Genomic DNA, 22,592 nt, shown 5'->3' on the forward strand with positions numbered 1-22,592 from the left:
CTCTGAAGTTGGGTGGTGTCACAAAAAAGCCAGGACACATCAAACACTTTCTGTAAATGCCAAGCAGTGATTAATATCCCACTGACACATTTGCAATGACATGGTTAGTTTACAGTAAATGAATGTCTTCACTGTGCGTAATTGCAGATTAAACCATGGCAAAACTAGATTTGCTTTCATAGTGTTAGTTCCAGGTAATTTATATGTAAGAAGGGTGTCGCTGCTTCCCAAGTAAAATGAAGAAAAATGGCATGAAGATTTGGTTTTTGGTTGTTAGCTATATGAGAAAAGCTATCCTAGCAGAAACTCATTGTATGTCTCCTGAAATGTGTTCGGCATCGGGACTGTTCTGAAAGGTTTGAAGCGTAAATATTTATCTAATGAATTCATAAGGTTTATTTGCCCATGTCCATTGTTATGTTGTTGAATGGGTCAGATGGTACAATACCTTGGAATTTGAACAGTGGTGCACTGGGTGTTAATCCCTTTTTAAAATACAGAGTACTCGCATGTACATGAGAAACGAGGAGAGTAAATTAAAGTCTCCAAGTTCCTAGACCTTAGAAAACAGAAAGTACTGATTAGAGGAAAAACCTCAGAATGGAGTGTGGTAACAAGTGGAGTACCACAGGGATCAGTATTAGGTCCTCTGCTATTCCTAATCTACATTAATGATTTAGATTCTCGTATAGTAAGCAAACTTGTTAAATTTGCAGATGACACAAAAATAGTGGCAAACACTGTTGTTCAAAATGATCTAGATAAGATTCAAAACTGGGCAGACACATGGCAAATGGCATTATAAATATCATATGGGAGATACTGAAATTGGAGAAGGAATCTATGAAAAAGACCTAGGAGTTTTTGTTGACTCAGAAATGTCTTCATCTAGACAATGTGGGGAAGCTATAAAAAAGGCTAACAAGATGATCGGATACATTGTGAAAAGTTTTGAATTTAAATCAAGGGAAGTAATACTAAAACTGTACAATGCACTAGTAAGACTTCATCTTGAATATTGTATGCAGTTCTGGTCACCTCGCTATAAAAAAGATATTGCTGCTCTAGAAAGAGTGCAAAGAAGAGCGACCAGAATTATTCTGGCCTTAAAAGACATGTCATATGCAGACAGGCTAAAATAATTGAATCTGTTCAGTCTTGAACAAAGAAGACTACGTGGTGACCTAATTCAAGCATTCAAAATTCTAAAAGGTATTGACAATGTCGATCCAAGGGACTTTTTCAGCCTGAAAAAAGAAACCAGGACCAGGGGTCACAAATGGAGACTAGACAAAGGGGCATTCAGAACAGAAAATAGGAGACACTTTTTTACACAGAGAATTGTGAGGGTCTAGAATCAACTCCCCAGTAATGTTGTTGAAGCTGACACCCTGGGATCCTTCAAGAAGCTGCTTGATGAGATTCTGGGATCAATAAGCCACTAACAACCAAACGAGCAAGATGGGCCGAATGGCTTCCTCTCGTTTGTAAACTTTCTTATGTTCTTATGTTCTCTTTAGAAATGTGTTGATAATTTTCTTTTTTCTGTTAATATGGGGAAGCAGTTTCTGAGCTGGGTTTCAAATAAATTGCAAGTAAAACCACTGTAGTTAAGTTTTATAAAAAGCCTGTTAGGTGTGCTTGGTTACTAAAGGGGCATTAAATCATTCTTGTGTGATTTTTGAAAACAAAATCGATGATTCGATGTATTCCAGCACTGTAAATCCAGCAGTGTTTTTGATCTTACCACAGATACCTACCTACCAACGACAAACATTATGTGAGCAGGTTTAGAATTAATTTGAACAGTCCATTTTAAAGTATTTTCTTAAAAAAAGCAAACAAGTTTTGTCTCTCATATCTTTTGCAACATCACCTTAATCCCTTCACTGCCACACATTATGTTTTTTCTTCTTCCTTTTAAGGCCTAAAACAAATCTGTTTTACACCAAAATGTATTTTTGATTAATGCCTTAAGTGAGTATAATTGTGAAAGTGTTTACATTGTTTCATAAAGTTAATCACCGTCATTATCTCCTGTCAGTTTAGTCCATATATTTCCATATGAGGCAGGGGTTTCCATTGCAAATGTACCAACATTTAAAAATGGGAATAAGACCGACCCAGGTAATTATAGACCTATTGGTTTAACTTCTGTAGCATGGAAACTGATGGATCGATATTAAGAGGTACATTTTGAAGACTTTTTATCTATACAGCAACAATATTATAGAGGATTGCCAGCATGGGTCCAAAAGAGGGAGGTTATGCTTAACTAACCTGCTTGACTTTTTGGAGGAAATTACAGCTAATGTAGATGATGGTAACAATTTTGATTTTCAAAAAGCCTTTGACAAAGTCCCTCATGAAAGACTAAAATTAAAATCAGCAGGAACCCAGAGGAGGGCATGTAATTGGATACAGGGTTAGTTGAAAAACAGAAAGCAGTGAGAGGTGTAAAATCAAATTGCGGGGATGTACTTCGTGGAGTACTTGAATCCTTACTGTTTGTCATTTTATATAAATGACGGACCAAGATGCACATTGCGATATTGTAAAATTTGTAGATGCCAAATTCGGAGTAGGTGACTCTGAATCCGCAGCCCAGCTAATTCAAAGGGATTTTAACCTTTTCTGTAACTGGGCAAACCTTGTGGCAAATTTAATTTTTAATTTTAAGAAATGTGAAGTACTGCATATTGGGCATAACAATCCATGTTTTGTAAGTATGAAATGAACGGGTCGGGAACAGGGGACTTTGAAAAGCATCTCAGGGTTATAGTGTAGTCCTCATTAAAAGTATCTTACCAGTGTGTTGAGGCAATTAAGAGACACAGATTGTTAGGCTATATTGCAAAAAGTGTGGAATACAAGTCTAGAGAGGTTCGGCTAAGATTGTACAATGCCCTAGGTAGACCCCACCTAGAATACTATGTGTTTTACTAACATAAAAGACAGCATTGCACTTGAAGGTACAGAGAAGAGCAACTCTGCTAATCCCAGGACTGAATGACATGCGCTATGAGGATAGGTTAACATAATTACATCTCTTCAGCCAAGAAAAAAAGAAGGGAAAGCAGGGACTTGATTGAAGTCTATAAAATCATGAATAGTATAGATGGTTATCCTAAAATTAGATTCTGTGCTTCAAAATGAGTAGTTGTTAAATTAAATTATTGTATTTTATTTTAAATCCAACTCATTCCTAAAAAAATCTATTTTCACCTTATTCGACTTTGCCCCACTTATTTTTCTTTGCAGGTCCTCACAGGCCTTTTTCTGCGCCTCACCTTCTGGGTATTTCACTGCAAATGCAGCATGTTTTTTCATGCAATGTCGTTGTGAATTCGATTTTTTGTTTGAAGCCAGTCGTTCACTGCATTTGAGACAAAGTAGAAATGCTGACTTCTCCACAAAGACGTACACATCAGTCCATTCCAGCTGAAACTAACGGTATTCCTCACCTGACTTTGTTCTTTTTGCCAATTTTTAAATGAAATGACAGAGCTCTACACTACACTCTGAAAAAACACAGAAAAAGCGGGGTTACAGATTGTGCCTCGTGTGCATATTGGTTGACAGATCTGTCGACCAATCAAAACACGATGAAACAGACTCCAGGAATACAAGCACCAATAAGAGCAGCAGGGAGGTAGATGTAAAAATATATAAGTAAAGCGAGGTATTACATCCTGAGTTGGTTATTTCTAGATGTCCGATGACGCTAATAGTATGTTTCTTTAATTAGTACTTTTTTTTTTATGTGTGTGTTTGTGAATGACTTGACTTGAGAGCCATGTGTTGGCGACCCCTTCCTAGGATATGTCTTGTAGTGTACACAATAGGCAGCATGTATTGCAGAACATTGAAAAAAATACTGAGTAGGTATACTGTTCATGACAAAAGAACAGCTGGGTCCATTCCCTTCTATAAAGAACAGCAGGTGATCCACACAGCCCACAGTATTTTTTTTAAATGCTGATACAACTGGGTGTTTGTTATTGCAAACTGTGGAAAATGTTAGAAGCTTGAGTGAAAACACAGTTGAAGCTTATAATTTTCCTTTTGAATAACCTAATTATTCCTCAATCTAAAAAAGTTTATGTAATTTCTATCCCAAATCTTTTGATTAACAGTTAAGTACATGGTTATGTAGCCTGCAGTGACTTTTTGACAAACTGGTTAAAATGCGTGTCCTTTTAGACGTATGCATGAATTCTAATGTAAATAACATAAACCTAAGGGCAATTAATTGTGCATCAAGATTAAAAATGTAAATTAGATTTTAGGTCATATTGATTTTTTTTTTTTTTTTTTTAATCATTAAGTACAAGGACCTGACCTGCATTGAACGCTAATCAACACCGTCTTGCACATTTTGTCTTTCACTTTTGTTTGTTATTGACACAAGTTCAGTCAGCTGATTTTGATTTTAGTCAGTTGAATTCTATGTTAAACCCTCAGTATGGACACTAATTCTGTCCATCTAATAATACAATTCTGTGAATAGGCAATGGAAGACAGAATTTCCTTTAACCTGCGACCTACGATGGCTTCTGTATTGGGTTCTAAGGCTGCCACCTTTTAAACATAGAAACTCCTGTGTTTTAATTTACTACTAAAACGGTTAGAAGTTTGAGCTCTTTATTTATCTCCAGTTTGTTTTTGTACTGCGTTGCAATATATTGTTTATAATGCGTACAATCTGCTCTGTTACTGTGAAACTTGTTTGTGGTATGAAACTGTTTATTCTGCACGCAGCTATTCACCCTACACATTCGCAGATGAAGGGTTACAAGAATGATGCTAACAAGCTAGTAAAACTTTTATGTATTTAAATGCAGATAGATTACACTTTTCAGAACATTTAGAGAGTTTTGTAACATGGACAATGTACCGTCACTGGCTTCATGGGCTTATTATTATTATTATTATTATTATTATTATTATTATTATTGTTTAGCAGATGCTTTTATCCAAAGTAACTTACAGAGACTAGGGGGTGAACTATACATTACAACTGCTGTTGCAGAGTCACCTTAAAAATAGGACCTTGGTTTTACTTCTCATCCAACTGTACAATTAATAGAAGAAGAACTGTATGTGCACTACTGGCAACACTTTTTTGGTAAAGTGTTTAATAACTGTCTTGACACCCTTAGAACTTTTGAACAGATGGTACTTTGATATTTTTTGTGTGTCACCAAATGGCTGATGTAATCAATCAGGCGATTGCAGAGAGCATTAAGAATGTGGCAGTGTTCCAGTTTGCAATGTACATTACGTTTACTTTGATTTTGGTCTAAGGAGTCTGGTGTTAACAAGCCTGGTGGTATTATGCTACCTGAAGGGCCACTTGAAGGCCACTTGAAACATAGAAGTAGAAAATGCATTTAAATGTGTGTGAAATTTTATGTTAAGCATTAGCAGGGTTCTTCCCAGAAATTCTGTACAGACGGGCAGCAGAACATTATAGCTAGGAGCACTTTAAATGGAAAAATAAACTTGCCTTTTACCTTATATATAATACGACAACTAATTTGAATAATGTGTTGTCTTTTGTTGATTTATATGTGGTTGCGGTTTTTTATATTCTACATTTTCTTTTTCATTACTGTTTTTTTTATTATGGTAAATGACCATGCTTGTTTAGGCACTGTACGATTTCAACTGTGGAAAGATAACGTTACCTTTTCGCTTCCTTTTAGCTTTATTATTGAGCTTATTGCTTCATTTAAATAGTTTTCATTAAGTTTTTAGGGCATTTTGTTAATGCAAGTCTATTTTTGTTTTTTGGTTTTCTACGTTTTTTGAATGCAACTGTTCATTTTAACTTTTTATTTTTTAAACTCAACAGTACTCGCACACGCTTGGTCACAATTGCATGAAACCGGAGTGTGGCACATAAGCATTTGTATAGCACCTCGGTACCTATTTTTAGATATCACGATAGGAATACCTTTTTTTCTTTTTTTTTTGGGTGCATATGTATAGCTGTTATGTACTATATATCACCTTACATTACAATAATACAACAACAAAACCTGCATTCATTGTCACTGTTTTTCTTTGAAAATAATTGGTTATTTTTTTTAGCAGTCATCTTTAACGTTTTAGCTTCTCGAAGTGCATAACACAGAAAACCCGTCCCTTCAACTATCTGATTGGTTAAATGTTGTGTCAAGACGTAACACAGCTGTCATGTGGTTCCAAGGATTTTTACTTTTTTTTTTTTTTACCCAACAATGCGCAAGTGATCTAGTCTGCTAGAAGCACAATCAATCCTTGTTGTTAAAAGCACAGTAGCATCTGCAAGACAGACGGATTGTTTTTTTTTCAGCCGGGCGGCAGCAGCTGAAAAGGCCTGGGGAGAACCCTGGGTAGATATTACAGCATTCTTTGTCTCAAAGGCGGCTTTTTTCATTACTAGGAATTTAGACTCATGGATGACTTAACTGAAGTGCAATTAAAATATAATTGATTTTAAAAGCATATTTGACTAAATATAAATTAAAATAATGCTATCTTCAGTATACATGGGCTGTTGAGCACATTTTTTAGTCATTTGAAAGAATGCAAAATACAGCTCTGTGTTGTTTTCTTAAATGTCACATATTTGCTTTATATGCTTCTGGCCATACTTTCCTGTGTGGATTAGTACAGGTGCCCTTGTTTTAAGGTCGTGGCCTGCTGCAGCAGCAGAGGATGTCTATAAAAAGCACTCTGAAGCAGTTCAGAATGACAACTGCCGTGAGTACCAGTACTGGCTATATAGCAACTTTTTAGTGGGCAGGTGTTCAGATCATTGTATAATTTTATAAAGGCCACTGAGAGAAGTAAAAAAATAAAATAAATAAGAAAGTAGGCCTCCTATAGTGTCTGCTACGCATTGGTCAAATTACTATACAGTATTTTAACCCTTCTGTTGTACATTACATTTTTAACTCTAACAGCAGTTGCAAAGTGTCCATTGCCTCTGTTTTTGTACCATTTGGTATTATGATAAGACTCTTGCATTTCTAAATCTTGAATGAGCTGCATGCTAAATTTGTTAGATCTCATATTGCTACACACTTAACACATTTTGACTTTCAAAACTGATGGGGTTTTCACTTGTGAATGTTAACTTGAAACTAAGGGTTTAAATCTTGACATTTTCTATTAATCAGTTAGTCATCTGATCTGTTAATTGATTAATCACACTTGTTTACTGGGGATATGGCATTGTATTGAAAGATAATTACAAGTATCACTGTAACATAATCGTATTGTATTCTGACGATCGATGAAAGAAACCTACTTCCAGACAAATGTTTCTAAAACTAATCCAGATAACCTTTATTCTTGTGTCTCCCGGATATACAGTGACTTGATTATGCCTTTTCCACTTATACAAACAGGAATATGAACTGATATTCTTGTAAGTTTGAAGATGCCAAAGTAACACACTAACTCCATGCTTGTACTACAATCAAGACTTCCCTTCCATTGTCCCTGCAAGCACTGCAGCACAAAACATCACTCTCTTAAAGCTACAGCAGCACAGATATGGATCAGTAATACAGCTGTAACACAAACTGTGTTATAATGATTACATTTTGAATTTAGCTTTATATGCACTTACATGGTTTACTACAAATGTTGCATTTGATATAATGAGCTATGTAGAGAAGTTTTCGGTTCGTCAAGTATTTTATTGGTACTATTTTTTTTATTGTACACTTAGTAATTTTCATGTTGGCAGTCTATTGATTTGATTAATGTTACTATTATTCAAAGTCGATCTGTGATCATTTATTTGTCACAGAATTGTATAATGTTATTATTTATGTATTCAGATACACTTGCAAATAGTACCGCAAAGAATAAATTGCTGATTATAGTATAATCTGACGGCAGCGAAATCATAAACGTTTCATTAATACTGGTATCCTGCATGCTGTTGTGCAATTCTAGAGTTAGGGACTAGAGCAGGGGTCTCCAACCCTGGTCCTGGAGAGCCCCTATCCAGCAGGTTTTCTAGGTGTTTTTACATTATCAATGGCTAAACACCTGTTAATCTTGACCAATTAAACTAATAATTGGTTCAGTTAAGTAACTAATAAAGTAACTAATTAAGCCCCAGTAGCTCTCCAGGACCAGGGTTGGCGACCCCTGTAGAGCATAATAACAAGTAAAGTTATAATGGAAATGTTTCCTGATTATCTGTTTGTAATTAGACGGTGTTCATGCAAGTTAAACGAATTTGTAAAGGAGATAAAAACATGTATATTGTAAAAAGTATGAATGGAATGAATGTCAAATAATTAATTTTTGTATAAAATCATTCCAGGTATAACTGTCCATTTAATTGATCCTGTTAGGAGTAGACTGGGCTGGGGATTATTTAATGCCTTGTCTTTCCTTGGGAGTGGTCGTTTTGTTATTTGTGATCATATTTAATGCCTTGTCTTGGGAGTTATGGATTATTTGTGATCTTGTCTTTGCGAACGTCAGTCATTTTGTTTACAACCTGATGACCATCAGTTGTCATTTGTGTGAAGTATCCAGTTCTGAAATGAATATGTATGCCTGTGAACACTGCCAAGTTGCTTTTCTGTGTTCCAAAAACCTCTGTTCCCGAGTTGAAAAATGTGACTGTGGGTGGGGGTAAGCTCAAACCATCTCCCCATTACATGGCCAAATGAAATGCTCTAAATTGAACAAACAAACAATGCTAAATAGGATCATGTACACTTTATGATCGATAACCCCATCACCAGTCATCAAGGTCACAGTTATTTGATCCCCCTCTCTACTTTTTTTTTTCTTTTTAACTGATGAAGTAGTTTAATCACTTCAAACTAATTATTTTCAATTTAATTAAAAAGTGACAATAAATGAGTGTGTTTCTTCAGCAGGACATTTCAGGGTTTAATTTGCCTTTGTGGGCCTGGGGGTGTGTTTGTGACGATCTCTGTTTGCTTGTGGTTGAGACTGGGGTGAGAGAGTGTGGTTGGTCTGAGATAGTATCATTTCATGCATGTCTGACCTGTGAAGTTGCTGACAAGTGTATAATCTAAAACCTTGTTAGCTGTTTGCTAATTTTGATTAATTTGTGCAAAAATAGAACATGTTGTGAACTAGGACTTAAATTCCAATTTATCAAACTGGGACAACATGGAGCAAAGATAAATTAATTCATTTTAGCAGGTCAAAGTGATTAACTTTCCTTGGAAAACTTTAGCGTTTTGGGAGGCAAGGTGTGGACACACTATGGAAGAAATCCAGGAAATCCTTGTCTGTGTCTGGGAAGATGGAAATGCCAATACCTTTTTAAATGAAACTGTTCCACAACAGTTTACACTAAAGCACTTTTAAGCATTTAGCAGGCTTCCAACTAGTTGGCATCCTTTTATCCATTTAACAAAGAATAACTATGTTTCAGGAGTTCTCACAAGTACAATATGACATTTTTTTATTGGTGTCGTTGCCCTTTTTTTTATTTTTTTTCCTACATTTGCCTCAATCACATTGAAATCCATGGTCACCAATCACAAGGTAATACATTGTAACTCTTCTTAACACTTCCAGGTATATTCATTTTATATCAAAATAATCTGAGATGGTGAGGTGGGGACCATTGGTCCATTTCAGGTCACAAAAATTAAGAAAAAAACAAAGTTGTTTCATACTTTTTCAGGAGGATATGAACTTAAATGAGGACAAAAAAGCACCCCTCAGGGAAAAAGACCTCAGCATGAAAAAAGAGATGGTCATTCAGTATATCAGCACAGCATCCAAAACAGTAAGTGTTCTATACTTTACACATCTCTGCTTTTGTTGATGTACAAAAATCCCTGTATTCAGTATTCCAAAAACACAGCTATGGAGTATCTGTTTTGGACACCTTGCCCTTGATACTTGTGTATGCCAGCCTTGTCTACTGTATATTCTGTGTGGTGATTTTTGTGCAAAGTAAAGCTTCTGATTTGGTGCAAATAACAATGTGTTGAGTTACAGAACATAAAAAGCAACCCCCCCCCCCCCCCCCCCCCCCCCCCCAAGTCCTGTATCAAATACTGAAAAAATCAAAAAGAAATTCAGACAAATTGACAATAACCTGGCAACTTTATGCAAGTAAGCATGCGCACACACACCAATGTCATTAACACCTTCTACAAACACCACTGCTTTCCCTTGCCTGTTCCTGCTAACTGTTAATTATTATTGTCAATTGGGGCCAATCATTGTTGATCTATTAACAAATTACAAAGTGGAAAAGCTTTAGAATTGAATCAGACAAAAATTCCTTGTCTCTCCTTTTTATTCTTGTCAAATATCATTGGCATTAAGGGGAGACTTGTTCACAGTCCAATAACAAAATGAATGAAAAGAAAAACAACTGTCACCAAAAAAATACAGTACCTACTGTATTTTACTATTGCTTACTTGAATATAACAGGAAAAATACTGTTGATCAATATGATTCCGATGTTCAGCATAAACAATTAATTACTGCCATCATTCCCTTGGCTGGGGAATTCTCTTCCGTGTTACCAATAATTAAATTAATTCATTGTTGACAGAATTGATTGATCTACATTTCTGTCCTTAACTAACGTGATTGCTTATTGTAATATAAACTTCCCCCTTAGGTGCAACATTAAATCATAAATTACTGTAGTGTTTAAATTGGGGACAGCCAGGAGAAGGCCCCAGCAGCAGCAACAAAAAAAAAAAAATCACCTGAAATTAGTTTCCTTGCAGCAAAAGCAGTTCTTAAAGACTGCTTTAAGAACATGACATAATTTAGATTATGCAAGTCCTGCTGCTAGTTGGGAGAGTGTTTTGATTAAATGATCTGATACATTATTTTCTCTTTCACTGTTTTGCAAACCAGTCTGCCAGAGGTATAGGTACTGCATGAAACAAATGTGTAAGAATATATAGATGGATTTGTTTTTTTAATTCATTGACCATTTGACTTTAATACTGTCTGCAGCGAATGCACATATTGACCTTTTTAACACGCAAATATTTCCTGCCCAACTCACGTTCCGGTAACTCTGAAAAAACATGGAAACGCCTCTTTTTTTCACAAACAGGAGTTGTCTGTCAACTAGCGTGCTGGAAGAATTCAGACCAATTCGAGCACACTTGAGTTGCCTGTCCATGGAAACGAGGTATATGAAACAAGCAGATTGTGGAAGGTTTTTTTTTTTTTTTTGGCTGAAAGTTGCATTGGACCTTCTCATCATGCCTTATGAAGGTCTAGATTGATTATCAGAAATACTTTGCAAAGCTTGTTGGGATTCATACACAGTTATAATAAAATGCATAAAATATGCAGATGGTATTTCAAATTGAAATCTAATGCGGTTTCATGATACCTTTTATAAGGTATATACAGCACTGTAAGACTTGCCTGTTTCTCACCAAAATGTTAACAACCCTATTTGTTCAGATATTGTATCATCACCTTTTGAAGTTTTGTTTACAGTGTAAAATCAATGTTATAACCAAAGGGAGCTGATGCAATGTATTAGGTGGGACAGTAGCTTGCTGGAGGTGGTTCTTCTTCCACCACACTTCTTTGATCTTTGAAATATAATGACATGTAAGTAAATAAGGTTTGAGGTGGGTTTTTTTTTGCAAAACATTCAGTTGGAACATAACCAATAAATGTTTTACTATAGTTTTTTTTTTTTTTTTTTTTTTTTGGCAAGGAATTGCATGCATGCATACTTTTCATTATCTGTCTTTTTGTTCTACAATGTAAAGCAAATGGGATGGTGCAGAATTTTTGATGTGAATCAAATTGCAAAAAACTGAGAAGGTCAAATTGAAATCACAATACTCAAAATGCTAAATAACAGTCAACAATTCCTTTGTAATGTGTTCTGGTTAAATGTCATGACTGCTAGTATTTGGTTTAATATATCTTGAGTGTCATTCTGTCAGGTTAAGACGTGATACGATTTCATAACAGCCGTTCTGTTTGAAGAGAAATGGTAATTTGGAAGTTTCCATGGTGTAATCTTAGCACCAGCATTGTGCATGTCAACACCTGACTGACTGGATTACAAAATTATACAATCCTGATTTTTCTGATGTACTGGACAGAAATCCTTTTTGACTGCCATATACAGTCAAGTATCGTTGCATTACATTTGACCCAATCCTGTCACTCACTGACTTGCATGTAAAATGTGAAACTGATTTCCCAAAAAATGAAGCTGAAACTTCACATTTGTCCTGCTAAGAGCTTAGTGTACTGTTTAAGTGAAATTTGTATTGATCAGTTTCCATTAGTAGTATTCAGTTGGTAACAAATGACATATGCCAGAGGTCTATCCGTTAATAGAAGCTATTGTGTCTTCCAGGTTTGGATATGACACTTTCTACTGTATACTGATATGTAATTACTAAATACAAGAATAGACTACTATAGATGCCACAAAAATTATGCAATATAATACATTTTGAAACAACCTATAATTAAAAGCGGGATCATCCGTAAAAATAGTATCTCTGTATCAAATAATGAAAAGTTGATTACGAACCTAAAGCTAAAATAGGGGCATATCACGTAACTGTGCACTTATTTAGAATAGTTGCAGTGTAATTCCCGTAATGTGTGAAATTGAACTGGTTGAATATACAGTCGTCTCCGGCTAAGAGAACACTTTGCTTGCTTCCCAAGGGTGCTCTCTTAGCCAAAGTCTTCTGTGGCAAAGTGGTTGATAGTGTCCAGGTGCAGTTGATTTAAAGAACAGACAGACAATTGTAATCCAGGTGAAAATTTTTGTTTTATTTATTTTTAAGTCAAGTGCCTGACAGCAAAACAAACAGTAAATAATAATGGAGGTAAGTAATATAGTGGTGTGTATTACTTAATTTATAATCCCTGTGTTGCCTCACAAATAGTAATCCTTTTTTTTATTATACACCCACACAAAACGCATACACAAGTCCGTTAGTGCGTGAATTGGTGCTAGTGGTGCTAATAGTTTTATTTGTGACAAAGGTGCAGTGTTGTCCAGTTTCGTGCTGGCCCCTAGCGACCGCTCCGGAACTGTGTTAACTGTCTCGTAACGTACAAGACGAAACCATTGCAAACAAACAAAAACACTCGCGATTTCTAGCAACAATACACTTTTACTGTCCTCCTGGCTTTTACTCACTCAAACCAAATGCGAAGTAACAGATTACAATTCTCCAACCCCCTTTTAATGCTGTCACGCATGACCACTTGTTAAATGAATGCAACTGCCTTTACAATCTGCGGCTGCTACATTGTTTCCCGTCCAGGCTGTTGCAACAGAGTCTTGCCTTTTTCCAGACTGACCGACTTCCTGACCTGGGGAAAGAACTGTCAAGCCAACCCGTCAAAAAAAAAAAAAAAAAAAAAAAAAAAAACAGGTTGGGAGGGAGATTGACAACCAAGGTTCATTTGTATTTCTGTCACATCTTCTCTAAGACAGAGTTGACCACTGTACACAATATGCCAAGGCCAATCACAATATGAATCAATAAATACAAATGTATTTATTACTTATGGCATGTGCATCAGCATATGAAATTAACAGAATAAGTAAGAGAAAAGCAATAGGCGAGCTACATTTAACAAAACACCCCTATATATGGTAAAAATTCACCAGTGTCTCTAACAGAATATGAGATATAGATTACTCTTGTGATGACAAATCAATTTTGAAAACATTTGAATAAACCATTTGAATTATAGTTTGAGTTATCAGGCTACAAAACAGTACTGTATCAGTTTCAGTCAGCAACGAATTGCAATCGATGCCAAAAAGGTGTTCTTTTAAGTAAAGTTCCTGTTCCGTTAGGAGGAGCATTGGAAAATTCCATTTCACCACAAGGTTTTTCTCTAAAGCTCAATTTTGCATAGGAGTAAAAATCATCACATAAACAGGTGGTTTCAGATTTTTTTACCGACATTGGTAAACTTTAGTCCTGTGTGAACTGTCCATTTTTTTTCTTTATTCCAGACCATTTTCTCAGGACATCGGGACCTTCTGTAAAATTTCAAACTCTTGCGTCCTGTGTCTCTTTAATCCTGTGTGAATCGATCATGTCAGTGTTATGTTAGAATTAATATAGCATTTCCAGGTTATTCGCCGCAAAGCAATACCAGCCTTCACAATAAACCATAATATAGTATTCAAATTGGTATAATCTGTCCTGAGAATCTCCACTTAAGTAAAACACAATGATTGGGCATAACCAGACTGGAAATGGGCGAAACGTTGACCCAAACATAGCATTTCATTTTGAATTTACAGATAAAAACTAACTCTTGACTAGCTCTGAGGACACCTGTTTCATTAGTCCCATGTGAATCATGATTGTGCCATATTAAGTGTTCTCTTGGGAGGTGTTCCTATACACAGGGACTACAGTACTACATTGGAAAATTGTGTTCAGACACTTGCAGGTTACTGGCCACATTAGCCCCATAATAAGTTTGAATATGGATCCCACAGTATACTTTCCTACTGTTTGCTAACTAAAATGAATGTAATTTACCTTTACACATTTACCCAAGTTATTATGCCTTGGAAATTAACTGGGTTGTCAATTTACTCTTTCTTTCTAGTGCCTCACTCCCATACCTGTAAAGCTAGGTGTAACAGGGAGAGATCTGTGCTGACTCTGCTGGCGTGTTCACGGGCTGCAGGAAGAGGGCGACAGTCGCCCAACAGCCGCCTGTGAGTCATGGCAGTGACACGGGGAGGTGGGAAAGGGTGTGTGTGGACTTTCCCCCTCTCTGAATGGCTGGGAGGCGGGTCTTGGGTGATTGTTGGTCCTATAAAATAACGCTCTGTTGTTTCCTCAGGTCTGCCCACTTAGACGCGCTAAGGGTGCGGACTCTTTGATTCGGGACCGGGAATCAGCGAGACAGAGACAGAGACAGAGAGAGAGAGAGCGGGGAACCCTTGGGCAGACCCCGGCGTATTGTGAAAGAGCAGGCTAGATAGCCGAGAGAGTAGGACGGTGATCCGGGTCGTGCGGGTAGCGGCGACCGGGATAACGCTGCCGAGTGCAGCACCTTTTATTTGTAGTTTTATTACTGTTTTATTTTCCCTTGTTCTTTTCGCCTTCTGTTTTCATTATTATTTCTTTGAGCACCTGCGAGTGCATTTGCTGTTTGTGTACCAGCTGTGGTATTTCCGTGGTGCTGTCTATCATCGTTGATAGGCAGCCCACGGTCAACAGTGCCCTCTGCCGGAGAGAAGAAGGAACCGGTCTGAAATAAAACTGGGCACCTGTGTGGTGTTTCCCGAATACACCTGTCTGTCTCCTGGTCAGTGAATTACCCACACCCCTTCCACACTAGGATACTAGCAGGGTCACTCTTTGGGATGCAGTAGGCTCACAGTTGGCATTCATTTTAGGGATGTAATGGGGTAAAGAAAATCCATACCATGCATTAAACAAAGTGAACAGTAATACACACACTCCACTTTTTTTTTTTTTTTTTTTTTTTCCTCTACCCAGGTAGGTTTTACTAAATTCTATTCATGGTTTTTGTTGCTTTTCTTAAAAACAGACCACACTCTGATCAAACATAGAAATTAAGAATATGCTTTGTTGCAACATTCGCCTGTGAAAAGTCTTTCATTGATGCTATTCTGTGTTAAAATTGCAAAACACTTCGATCTCTTCTACTGAATAATCAACCTATTTTATATAGCGCCTTTCATAATAATACACTGTCCTACTCTCACACAAAACATGTTTGAGTGATTTAAAATTTAGACCAAACAAACTTGTTTCCATCATATTTTGTTTCTTTCAATACATCTAATGTTTTTGCTGCACACTGCTGTGATGGTATAACCAGAACCATTATTTCCTCAGCTCCATTGCTGTTCTTTTTTTCACAACCTTTTCTCCTCAACTTTGTTATTTAAAGTGGATTATTACCTTATCTCCTTCTCTTTTATGGAAGTTCAAAATTGCTGTTCTAAACTGTTCATAAACACAAGGCTGTAAAAATCTTTGCTTCTCAAGGCCTTACTACATTAAAATGCTCATGTGACGTAGATCACTTATTGTTTTCTATTAACCGGTCCTTCTATATCTATGTAGATGGCTGTGATTCAGTGGAATTAGACATGTTAAAGGGTTAGTCTCATTTTCACTTTTAAGATCTGTTGTATGTCTAAAGCATATCCTTTTGCAATGGCATGGCAAATAATAATAATAATAATAATAATAATAATAATAATAATAATAATAATAAAAAAAAGTAGAAACCAGAAAGACTGCATAGGAAAGCCAGCAAAAATGATTTTCATTCACAAGAACTGTGTGTTTTGCTGCAGCTATTTGAAGATGCAGTATGTGCTTTTCAATGGGCTATTAAACCCATATAAATCCCGCTACAGCATAATTTCCACAAGGGTTCTTGGAGTTGTACTGAAAAAAGCTTGCAACTCTCCTGGTCTTGTTAGGGACATTTCCTCCAATCTTTTTTTTTGTTTAAACATGTCTGTTTCCATTCTTTATGTATTTGTTTTAAACTGTACACCGTAACTATACCTATGTACTAAGATACATTGATGTGCCTAAATTGAGATCTAATATGGATCAGCGTGCCTTTTGTATGTTAAGCATCTCATCTCTGAAACTCGTTGCCTTCAAACAGAAAAACAGCCTCCTAAATATGTATTGTAAATCTGATGAGGGTTGCAAATCCTGTGAATACTGACTCTGTCCAGGGTAATGTCAATTGGATTTGTTCTATTTTTTATGCTTTTATTTTGAATTACTGTTTTTGTAATTGATTTCATTGTTTTTACTGTGGTTTGAATGGTTTGTCTACTTTTACCATTTGTCGCCTTCTCCTGCCAGGACCTCCTTACAAATGAGATGGAGATATCCAGGGTTCTATCCTGGTTAAATACATACATTTGAAATGAAATTCATCTTTTTAGATGTCCATTCTGCACATAAATATATTTTATAGACATGCACAGTCGTTTAGAGACTGTTGATAAGACATATTCTATTACCTGCTGTGGATTGCAAAACATTAAAATGTTCAGAAATGTATTTTATCATAGTACTTGAGTCTCTTCTCGGTTCTTATCATTCAGTGTAGGCATAGGTGCAAAGATTGCATGGCACTGGGTAATGTGTATACTCTGTGTGTGTGTGTGTGTGTGTGTATGCGCATACTATTATTTTTAAAGTGTTTATGCTATTAACACTTCTTGCTCTTTTGATATCTGATATCATAAAATGAGAAAATGGGTTCACTACCGTGAGCTAAATTTCAGACCTGTAGGATTCCATGCTTTGTCTAGCAGTCATGATTAAGAAAAGGATTGCAGCTATTAGACATGAATTCCAGTTTCATATGTTAAAGTGAATATGGAGATGCAGTACTGGTATACTAGACAATATTGTATTGAAAATGCATGCATGTTTTTGAATCCTAATATTTTTAAATATTAGGGGGCAATACATTTTACCTTTTACACTTTCATGGTATCTCTGAAAAATAGGCTCTGGGCAAAACATTTTAATAGACAAGTTGCCCCAATCATTTATACGTAATCTTCTAGGAGCAACGAATGTTGGAACATGGCATGACAGACTACAATGATATTGCTAATTTTCAGAGCGGGAGAAAAGAAATGGAAAGCAAATGTAGTTAGTCCAAGTTGATGCAAAAAGGAAAGCCTCATTTGCTACACATCCTTTTAAGTGCACTTTAGACAAGGTGTGCGATATACTTGAGTGCAGTTTACTTGTGTATCAGAAGTTGCAACCAACATTAATGCTAAATATACAGTGCCTATAGGAAGTATTCACGTTTTCACTGTTTATTGTGTTACAACCTGAAATCCTGATGCATTTTAAATGGGATTTTTTTTTTCCTTTTGATTTGCACAACCTACTCAACACTTTCAATGTGTGAAAAAATGGGTGTGTGTGTATGTGTGAAAAAACTAATTAAAATTAAAAACCTGAAAAGTCCTCATTAGAGAAGTATTCACCCCCTTTGCTATGACACTCCTAAATAAGCTTGGGTGCAACCAATTGCCTTCAGAATTCACACTAAGTTAAATGGAGTTCATCTGTGTGCAATAAAAGTGGTTCACGTGATTTCAGATTAAGTACACCTGACTTTGTTAGGTCCCACATTTGGGTAGTGCATTCAAAGCAAAGATACTATCATAAAGACCAAAGAGCTTTCAAAACAACTCCGGGATAAAGTTGTGGAAAGGCACAGTTCAGTGGAGGGGTATAAAAAGATTTCAAAGGCATTGAATATCCCTTGTCGCACAGTCAAGTCAATCATTAAGAAGTGGAAGGTATACAGCACCACCCAGAATCTGCTTACAGCAGGCCGTCCTCCCAAACTGAGCAGCCGGGTAAGAAGGGCATTGGTCAGAGAAGCCACCAAGGGGCCAATGACAACTCTGAAAGACCTACAGTGTTCCATGGCTGAGATGGGAGAAACAACATGTATCCATGTGTCAACAACAGCTTAGGTACTCCACAAGTCTTCCACTATCCCTGAAGGACTCCAGGCAACTGTGTCAATTACTGTACTTTCACAAACTCTTGCACAAGCACTTATAAATGATCGAATATTAAAACCCACCATGATTCAGAAGCTCTACTGCAATATCCAGAGGAAACATCGCTAACTAGCTAGAGGTTGCTGTGCCAACTGAGGAGCAGTTATTAACACTACAGACAAGCACATGAAAACAGTATTCCAAAACAAGCAATGAAACTTTTTTTTACTGCTTGCAAGCTGATCCACCTTGTTCTTTTGATTTTTAAAAGTTAGTTCATTTTGTGAAGCTGTAAAACATGTCACAGCATACCGATGCACTGCCAGCTTAATGAAATTCACCAAAGCTATGAGGGAAAACGTGCACATTTTCAGCATTTAAAATCTGAATGTGCCTGTATTGGTGGCACAGATTAAAATAAATTTGATCAGAATTACTAAAATTGTCAGTGCGGTAAGTTGCAGCAGATTTCTTTTTCTGCCACTTGCCTATTGATTCTCTATTTTACAGTTAGTTAGTTTCAAGGTCATAAGGTAATGTATTGTGGTCCTTCTCTTGATGTGATGTAGTTGGTTTTGAGAAACTGTAAATGACATACTGATTGAAGTCGTTTGACCGCTGACCAGCTCTGCAAGGGTGATGGTCATCATTGATTCATTATACTTCTGCAACATCCTTAACATTCTCAAAGTGTCTGCTGTGATGAAGACCATCAGCTCTCTTCTTGTTTTGTCAATAAGCTAATTTTCTTAGCTTATCATTAATCCTTTTGATAATATGATTGGATTAAAACAAAAAAAAAAAAAGGTTTATTACCGACAAAGGTCATTTCTATGTGTCTCACTAATTCATAATGTATATAATTATATGGTTGAATTAATAGCCTCTTGCATTGCTTTTAATGGTAATTACAATGTTAGAGTAGAAAAACAGTTTGGTAGATGTTTACACTGGCAGAAAAAGACAACAAAACCTTTTCTTAGTTGTGTAAATTTAAATACTCCCTTGTTTTGCTATCAGACTAGCCTTTCATTATAGTGGTCTAAAAAAAAAAAAAAAACTTATTCAATTACAGTATTGCATCTCCATGCTTGTTTGTACAGCCGGTGGAAATCACAGACCAGTTTTAGTAGTTGGTAACCGGTGTACGAAATAGTAAATATGCCAAGCACAATAAGTGGAATCTGCTGAAAAATGTACTTTAGGGACTTTAATTCATTTAAAAATATATAAATACCATAGCTTTCACACAGCTTGTAAAATACGCACATAAAATAATTCATGAATTAAACGGGGAACAGAAGAAAAATCTGAATGTGTTTGAGAAGCATTTAATTTAAAACATCTTCAAAAATTTTATTTTTTTATTTTTATTTTTTCTAATATGCAAAATCTAATATTGCAATTCTCATCTTGCATTTGATTCTTGCAAATTCGAGAAGCACGCAGGACAGGCCCTCCAGGTTGATTTATATGAGGTTATTCAGATCGTGATGCGATGCTGGGGTCTGCACTTTGTTTGCTGGACAATAATTAGAGCACATTCTTTCTTTTTTCATTGGGAAGAGTATATACTGGAGGTAGAAGATTCCTGCAAATCATATTGGAAAGGTTTCATCATCTTTTATCCCTGGTGGCTGTATGTTATGTTATTAAGAAAAGCAATTCTGTAGTAGCCTTGACTTCTTATGATGTTCATTTCTGAAAGATGGTGGTTTATTAAACAAGACCTTTTCCATCTGCAGAGCTTGTATATATTGTTTGTTTCCCCAGTGTATGCTATTAGCAACTGTTGAAGGTAGATCTTGACATCAGCCTTTTTATTAATGTGATGACTTCAGTTTCTAGTTACAATTAAAACAAACACCTATCCTTTTTTTTTTTTTTTTTTTTTTTTTTTTTTTTTTAAATAGTATTAGGAATCCCAAGCTTTCACATGCCACACTAGTTTTAAAAGCAGTATAATTTCAATTATATCTTGTAACCTTGTTCAGCAAAACCAGTTACATCTCTTAAAACTGAAATGCCAGTTTGTCTGAGGCTTGTTATGCAATTCTCAATAAGAATTTGCTAGGTGTGTGTTAGTAATTTGAAAAGTTTAAGATGAAATAAAAAAATGCAGAACAATGAATCCCTGTCTGTCAATACAGTATAATTGGTATGGTCACTAAATACAGTGATTGAATTGCACTCTATATTAAAGTGTTCACGCAATGCAATTACCAAATTTATCCAGCACTTCAAAGATTCATTTAAAGTATATAGGCAGTACAGCGACAAACGGGTAACTGATCCATCTGTTATAACTTCTTCTGATAACCTGGACATATCTACTCTTTGTGGACTGCATCTCAATTTCAAGCCACCATGGTGGGACAAAAGTTCAGATGTATTTATTTTATTTTATTTATTTATTTATTTATTTTTTTGCCTGCAGCAAAACAGAGCCCCCTGCCCTTGCAGCCCTATTAGAACTCCAGAGAAGTACAGATCTAGGATGTTTTTTAGTGGAAAGGTTGACTAGCCATTTCAGAAATCTTTACAAAAAAAGAAAAAGATTAGGTAAAACTAAATACATCTACAGGTACTCCAAATATGAGTTACTATATAAATAGGGTTATTCTAGATAGACCAAAGGACAGTTCATTTGAGGTATTTAGATTGATTTAAATGTAAAGTTAAAATATATCGTTATTTTGCTATAACAGGTTAAACAGGAACTTCATTTGAAAGTGATTTATTTAATAAACATTGCAGCTAGAGCTTCACTTACAGTGACAAACTTTTTGTCAGTATATCAAATTCACCTTCTCAAGTTCTGACACATCTCTGTAAAGTTACAGTACCTGGATGAGGTCTCACATTCAGTTTAGGAACTGATCACAGCAGCACATGTTGCTGTGCTGTGCATGTTACACCAACTAGACACGCCAAATGACAAAGTTACATCTCTGCTGTCCCTGCACTTCTGTTGTTCAGTGTTTTGTTTCAGCAAGGACACAAGTGTGTGTATCTATCTATCTATCAATCATAATATTTTTTGTTTGTTTGTTTAATTCAACCAGTTTGTGTACTGTGCTGCCTGTAATTATGGAAAATAAACATGATGCACCATGTGAGCCCAGTGCAATGTGTCTTTATTTTTCCATCACTACTGGGTAGATTAACAATCATTACCAAGTTGATTTATCATATTATTTCCAGGGCTGCAGCTTAATTAGGCTACGTTTTAAACTTGGATGTAACCTTGACTAGGAATAAGACATGGAGAGTAAAATTGCAGGCACTGCTTTTTGCATTGCTTATGGCATGGTAGCTTTGGGTTTATTAATCGACACTGACTGCTGAATTTAGTTGTTTGTTTATTGATTAATTTGTGCTGGTGGTAACTTTTTCTAATTAGGCAAAACCATCTGTTTTGCAAAGATTTCCCCCTGGAAATCACAAACGCCTCAAATATTGTATTGTGCCAACCCAGACAATAAGAGCAAAGTGCACTATTGCCTACAAACAAACTCAAGATTGAAGAATCTTCATATTACTTTCACAGGATTACAATATTATTTTTTATTAGAATTTACACTCATCATCCTCTGGCTAGCTTCAGGGTACATTGCTGATATCCCCCTCCAGTATAATTAGGGCTTTTGTTTTTTGTTTTTTATTAATTTCTTTTTACGGAGCTTATTATGATCTATTTTTGAGTTTTATGTAAATTATTTTTTTTACTTTTTTATATACTGTATGAAATTGTTTTTGGTTACTTTACAATTTATTTATTTTTTTGTCACAATATGTATAGTAACAAGACAGTCCTTGCATACTTATGGTCACTGGCATGTTGTTCTGGGGTTTTTATGTGTTTAGGCATTTTTTTTACATTTCAACCCAATTGAACTGTAATATAGTTTTTAAGTCTTGCGAGCAAGAACAATGGTTCATGTTAAATTGTAATCTTGTTTTAAATTGTCCAATAGAAATGTAGGATTTTGCTGCCACGCAGTAGTTGGGGTGAGTTCAAAATATTCAGAACGAATTAAAGCGATA

General features: G+C 35.9%; 1 pseudogene; it reads left to right on the plus strand.

Moving 5' to 3' along the window:
• LOC121321104 overlaps window positions 1-22,592 on the plus strand; it is a 247,435-nt pseudogene that overhangs the window by 39,371 nt on the left and 185,472 nt on the right.

The sequence above is a fragment of the Polyodon spathula genome, chromosome 9, assembly GCF_017654505.1.
Source record: "Polyodon spathula isolate WHYD16114869_AA chromosome 9, ASM1765450v1, whole genome shotgun sequence".
In the NCBI taxonomy this organism is placed as follows: domain Eukaryota; kingdom Metazoa; phylum Chordata; class Actinopteri; order Acipenseriformes; family Polyodontidae; genus Polyodon; species Polyodon spathula.